The sequence below is a fragment of the Bos indicus x Bos taurus genome, chromosome 7 (assembly GCF_003369695.1).
Source record: "Bos indicus x Bos taurus breed Angus x Brahman F1 hybrid chromosome 7, Bos_hybrid_MaternalHap_v2.0, whole genome shotgun sequence".
NCBI classification, from domain to species: domain Eukaryota; kingdom Metazoa; phylum Chordata; class Mammalia; order Artiodactyla; family Bovidae; genus Bos; species Bos indicus x Bos taurus.
Genome location: NC_040082.1, coordinates 105123152 through 105130029, shown reverse-complemented (window position 1 = coordinate 105130029; position 6878 = coordinate 105123152).

Genomic DNA, 6878 nt, shown 5'->3' with positions numbered 1-6878 from the left:
CTGACTTGGAGAATTTTGAGCATTACTTTACTAGCGTGTGAGATGAGTGCAATTGTGCAGTAGTTTGAGCATTCTTTGGCATTGCCTTTCTTTGGGATTGGAATGAAAACTGACCTTTTCCAGTCCTGTGGCCACTGCTGAGTTTTCCAAATTTGCTGGTCATGATTAATTGGTAGCAATTTATTCTAATCGTTTTATGTTGTGTCATTCTTTCAAAAGTTATGCCCTGCCCCTTTCCCTCCTGTTACATTCCCGCTCGGAGGTTTCACTCCCATATTCTTATGGGAAGCAGGAGGGTGAAGGTCCATCTTCTGTAAATTGCTTCGAGGGTGAGTAGAAATCCCTACCTAGCCATCATCTTGATGTAGAACTGCTGTAACTAGTTCCTTAGTCTTCTTATGTATCTTTTTGATTGATGAAGCATGTTTGTACCAGCACCGGTATACAGAAATATCTCTAAATGACAGAAGACTCAAAAGGCATGGTCAAATATCTGATTATAGTGTAACATAAAGTTTGGTTACAATAACCAGAATTAGAAATGATCACATTTAACATAACATACCAGATAACCCTAGTTAAATATTTCTCTTTAAGATGACTCAGGAGCCCTCTAAAACATCCCAAAGTTAGTTTTTAGTCAGATAAGATCGTAAGTTACTGGGAGACAGTCAGATCAGATCAGATCAGATCAGTCGCTCAGTCGTGTCCGACTCTTTGTGACCCCATGAATCGCAGCATGCCAGGCCTCCCTGTCCATCACCAACTGCCAGAGTTCACTCAGACTCACGTCCATCGAGTCAGTGATGCCATCCAGCCATCTCATCCTCTGTCGTCCCCTTCTCCTCCTGCCCCCAATCCCTCCCAGCATCAGAGTCTTTTCCGATGAGTCAACTCTTTGCATGAGGTGGCCAAAGTACTGGAGTTTCAGCTTTAGCATCATTCCTTCCAAAGAAATCCCAGGGCTGATCTCCTTCAGAATGGACTGGTTTGATCTCCTTGCAGTCCGAAGTTATAAAGATCTCAAAAGCAAATACAAATCACTTACAGCAAAGAAATTCACCTCAATCTATTTGTCAAAAGCAGCATTTCAGGAAAACTTCAGAGGGAGAAACCAAATACAGTCTTGTCTTAGCCCATTCCTAACAAAATCCATTTACCCAACTAAATTTAATCCGATCTTAGAAAATCCTGATCATGTGTAACTCTTTGCCTATATTAATCACACCAAAAAGCTTAAACCACTTTCAATGCCAGATATCCGTTTTGTCCTGAACATTTTTCAGATAACATGAGCCTGAAATTCATTCTGGCCAGATTATTTTGTATTTTTGAGTATTTACATGAGTATTTAATTTCCTTTAAGTCAATGAAATAGAACTCCTTTATGAATTAACTTTTGGCAATATCATACATCTATAATGATGCTTCCCTTGTGGCTCAGTCGGTAAAGAATCTGCCTACAGCGCAGGAGACCCGGGTTCTATCCCTGGGTCGGGAAGATCCCCTGGAGAAGGAAATGGCAACCCACTCCAGTATCCTTGCCTGGAGAATCTCATGGACACAGGAGCCTGGTGGGCCACAGTCCATGGGGTTGCACAGAGTCGGGCACAACTGAGCAACTAACACTTCCTTACTTCCTTATACATCTATAATACACATATAAACACATATGAACACACAGACACAGAGACCTCATAGTTCCTGTTCCAGAATTTCAGCCATGATCTTGAGAACCAAACCATTTTTCAAAAATAGTTCCTAAATCCAGGAGAGATTCCTTATCATCTTGTATATATTAAGGTAATCTTAAAGGTGGGATTATCCTTTTAATCAAGTTCTTTGTTACTCCTGCCTTTTCTATCTGTATGGCAAAAGTCTCCACCCATCCAGTGAATGCATCTACCTATCCCAATAAATATTTGTATCCTCTGGACCTGGGCATCTGAGTAAAATCAATTTACCAGTTCTCCATGCTGCTTCCTTGGTGTTGAATGGATCTAAATAATGGAGGAGGGCGTGGCATTGTTCTAGGATTGTTTTGTCAACATGTGTCACATGATTTGGTAATCTGGGCCGCCATCATTTCCATTCCTTTACCCACAATCTTTGTAGTAAATTCCAAAGAGCTTCACATCCATAGTGTGTAGTTTCATATAGAAAGAAAGAAAGGGGAAAGTGAAGTCACTCAGTCGTGTCTGACTCTTTGCGACCCCATGGACTGTAGCCTACCAGGCTCCTCTGTCCATGGGATTTTCCAGGCAATGGTACTGGAGTGGATTGCCATTTCCTTCTCCAGGGGATCTTCCCAACCCAGGGCTCAAATCCGGGTCTCCTGCATTGTAAAGACATAAAGACATAAAGACAGACGCTTTAATGTCGGAGCCACCAGGGAAGTCTAGTTTCATATAAAGCCTTGATTACTTTCCATTGCTGAGCTTGTGTAAACATAATCTTTTCATCTAAGATATACCATCCCTTTTGATTTATTAAGCCTCTACTTTTAGCCCAGTCTTCTTCCTTGGTGTAGCAATGTTGTGACATTTCCTCCGTCAAGCCTAGGACTTCTAAAACTGCCCGTATTTTATCTGCTGATATGTCAGCTGCTTTCTTTGCTTCTTGGTCTGGTGATTTCCCTCTCCAATTTCAGACCTGGGATTCTGAGACTGGTGGGCCCTACAGTGAGCAGCAGCCATTTCTTGAGGGTCTTGCATAGTAACCTGTCAGGGAGCGTTTAACTTTAGGATGTTAAAGCGTTTAACTTTAGGATGTTAGGATGATTGTTTTTTGTTGTTTTCTGTTTCTCGTTAACCCTCTGTTCCTTATCAGTTCCTGGCAGACAGGATTGAGTGGGGCGGCATGCTGTTCCTAGGACTGAGGTCATAGGATGGAACACATGCATGGATTTCCTTCAGTAACCTGTTCCCCTAAGGTAACATTGTTTAGTCACGACCCTCTTACTCAAGTTATGGATTGTCTTCTGGCCTTGTGACGATTGTTATTTCTTGTTATTCCCTTGGTAACGGTTGTTATACGTCTGGTTTTTTGTTCTTTGCCTAATTTTTTACCTAAAGCTTCCTTGTATAACAATATATAAGTGAAAGTGAAAGTGAAGTTGCTGTCGTGTCTGACTTTTCACGACCCCATGGACTACAGCCTACCAGGCTCCTCCGTCCATGGGATTTTCCAGGCAAGAGTATTGGAATGGGGTGCCATTGCCTTCTCTGATATATAAGCTCAAGCAAACATGAATAAAGCACCCTTGTTCCACTAGAGACTTGGGTCCCCCGTGTCCTTCTTTCCCTTTCTGGCTAGTTCTTTGGAGCGTGGAGGCCTGCCAAGCTCATTTTCCTGCCCGGGCTTTCAAGACTTCCTCCAGAGAACGCCCTGTGCCTTTGTGAGCAGTACAAGCCCTATTCTAGGGCTTTATTGGTTTTCCACATAACCCAGAGAATATTAGTCTCTCTCTCTTTTGCTTTCTTTTTGTCAACTCCGATCCACCAGGTCCTGGTTTGTAAAAAAGACTGCAACAGTAGCCATTGGCTCGACCTCTTTGGCCAGACCTGGAACCTCGATATTCTACATTCCAGGGCCTATGAAATCTTCTATCTCAACTTCAGATTCAATCTGTCTCTTTCTGTTTTCTGTTAAAATCATTTGACGATGAGGGTGGTTCCTTTCCCCTTCCAGAAACAGAGTGGCCGCTGTAAGGTAAAGAACTAGAGAAGGTGAGGTTCGGAAAAAGAACGAGACCAGCACTTTACAGGAACAGATCACCTTTAATAAGGCGAGAAGGGGCAGCAGTGAGATTAGAGAGCTGCTGTGCTAGGTCAAGAAGAGAGTACGTATATATAGAAAACATATATGTGGAGATACATTGTTTTGAGGGAGTCTGTTTTTCCTCAAGATTATTTTTGATTAGTTAGCTTTAAGCAACTGGGGCAAGAAATTCCTGAGACCGGCCGCAGACTGGGATTGGCTGGGAGCTGAACGTACTCAATCTTAATGTCCATTCCTTTCTTCGGGGGAGAAAGTTCTTTATTCTGTGTAGAATGGTGGGGAGAACCTGGAGGGGAGTTTTAACTACAGGGTATTTTGAGCCATGTAGCTTTCCTTCAGCCCCTGACTTAGTTAATAAATCTCTTCCCATTAAAGGGATGGGACAATCAGGCACAAACAGAAATGAATGTAAAAACAGCTGACTGTTCATTTCAGTTCAGTTCAGTCACTCAGTCGTGTCCGACTCTTTGCGACCCCATGAATCGCAGCATGCCAGGCCTCCCTGTCCATCACCAACTCCCGGAGTTTACTCAAACTCATGTCCATCACTTCAGTGATGCCATCCAGCCATCTCATCCTCTGTCATCCCCTTCTCCTCCTGCCCTCAATCCCTCCCAGCATCAGAGTCTTTTCCAATGAGTCAACTCTTCGCACGAGGTGGCCAAACTACTGGAGTTTCAGCTTTAGCACCATTCTTTTCAAAGAAATCCCAGGGCTGATCTCCTTCAGAATGGACTGGTTGGATCTCCATGCAGTCCAAGGGACTCTCAAGAGTCTTCTCCAACACCACACTTCAAAAGCATCAATTCTTCGGTGCTCAGCCTTCTTCACAGTCCAACTCTCACATCCATACATGACCACAGGAAAAACCATAGCCTTGACTAGACAGATCTTTGTTGGCAAAGTAATATCTCTGCTTTTTAGTATGCTATCTAGGTTGGTCATTACTTTACTTCCAAGGAGTAAGTGTCTTTTAATTTCATGGCTGCAGTCACCATCTGCAGTGATTTTGGAGCCCCCAAAAATAAAGTCTGACACTGTTTCCACTGTTTCCCCATCTATTTCCCATGAAGTGATGGGATCAGATGCCATGATCTTAGTTTTCTGAATGTTGAGCTTTAAGCCAACTTTTCCACTCTCCACTTTCACTTTCATCAAGAGGCTTTTGAGTTCCTCTTCACTTTCTGCCATGAGGGTGGTGTCATCTGCATATCTGAGGTTGTTGATATTTCTCCCGGAAATCTTGATTCTAGCTTGTGCTTCTTCCAGCCTAGCGTTTCTCATGATGTACTCTGCATATAAGTTAAATAAGCAGGGTGACAATATACAGCCTTGACGAACTCCTTTTCCTATTTGGAACCAGTCTGTTGTTCCATGTCCAGTTTTAACTGTTGCTTCCTGACCTGCATACAGATTTCTCAGGAGGCAGGTCAGGTGGTCTGATATTCCCATCTCTTTCAGAATTTTCCACAGTTGATTGTGATGCACACAGTCAAAGGCTTTGGCATAGTCAATAAAGCAGAAGTAGATGTTTTTCTGGAACTCTCTTGCTTTTTCGATGATCCAGTGGATTTTGGCAATTTGATCTCTGGTTCCTCTGCCTTTTCTAAAACCAGCTTGAACATCAGGAAGTTCACGGTTCACATATTGCTGAAGCCTGGCTTGGAGAATTTTGAGCATTACTTTACTAGCGTGTGAGATGAGTGCAATTGTGCAGTAGTTTGAGCATTCTTTGGCATTGCCTTTCTTTGGGATTGGAATGAAAACTGACCTTTTCCAGTCCTGTGGCCACTGCTGAGTTTTCCAAATTTGCTGGCATAGTGAGTGCAGCACTTTAACAGCATTATCTTTAGGATTTGAAAGAGCTCAACTGGAATTCTATCACCTCCACTAGCTTTGTTCGTAGTGATGCTTCCTAAGGCCCACTTGACTTCACATTTCAGGATGTCTAGCTCTAGGTGAGTGATCACACCATTGTGATTATCTGGGTCATGAAGGTTTTTTCTGTACAGTTCTGTGTATTCTTGCCACCTCTTCTTAAATATCTTCTGCTTCTGTTAAGTCCATACCATTTCTGTCCTTTATTGAGCCCATCTTTGCATAAAATGTTCCCTTGGTATCTCTAATTTTCTTGAAGAGATCTCTAGTCTTTCCCATTCTGTTGTTGTCCTCTGTTTCTTTGCATTGATCGCTGAGGAAGGCTTTCTTATCTCTCCTCACTATTCTTTGGAACTCTGCATTCAGATGTTTATATCTTTCCTTTTCTCCTTTGCTTTTCGCTTCTCTTCTTTTCACAGCTATTTGTAAGGCCTCCCCAGGCAGCCATTTTGCTTTTTTGCATTTCTTTTCCATGGGGATGGTCTTGCTCCCTGTCTCCTGTACAATGTCATGAACCTCCATCCATAATTCATCAGGCACTCTGTCTATCAGATCTAATCCCTTAAATCTATTTCTCACTTCCACTGTATAATCATAAGGGATTTGATTTAGGTCATACCTGAATGGTCTAGTGGTTTTCCCTACTTTCTTCAATTTAAGTCTGCATTTGCCAATAAGGAGTTCATGATATGAGCCACAGTCAGCTCCTGGTCTTTTTTTTTGCTGACTCTATAGAGCTTCTCCATCTTTGGCTGCAAAGAATATAATCAATCTGATTTCGGTGTTGACTATCTGGTGATGTCCATGTGTAGAGTCTTCTCTTGTGTTGTTGGAAGAGGGTGTTTGCTATGACCAGTGCATTCTCTTGGCAGAACTCTGTTAGCCTTTGCCCTGCTTCATTCCGTACTCCCAGGCCAAATTTGCCTGTTACTCCAGGTGTTTCTTGACTTCCTACTTTTGCATTCCAGTCCCCTATAATGAAAAGGACATCTTTTTTGGATGTTAATTCTAGAAGGTCTTGTAGGTCTTCATAAAACCATTCAACTTCAGCTTCTTCAGCATTACTGGTTGGGGCATAGACTTGGATTACTGTGATATTGAATGGTTTGCCTTGGAAACAAACAGAGATCATTCTGTCTGCTGGTTCTCAAACCCAGCCAAAACCCTGCTTGGGACTTGGACCCACGTGACTGGGATTTAAACCCAGCCAAAACCCACGA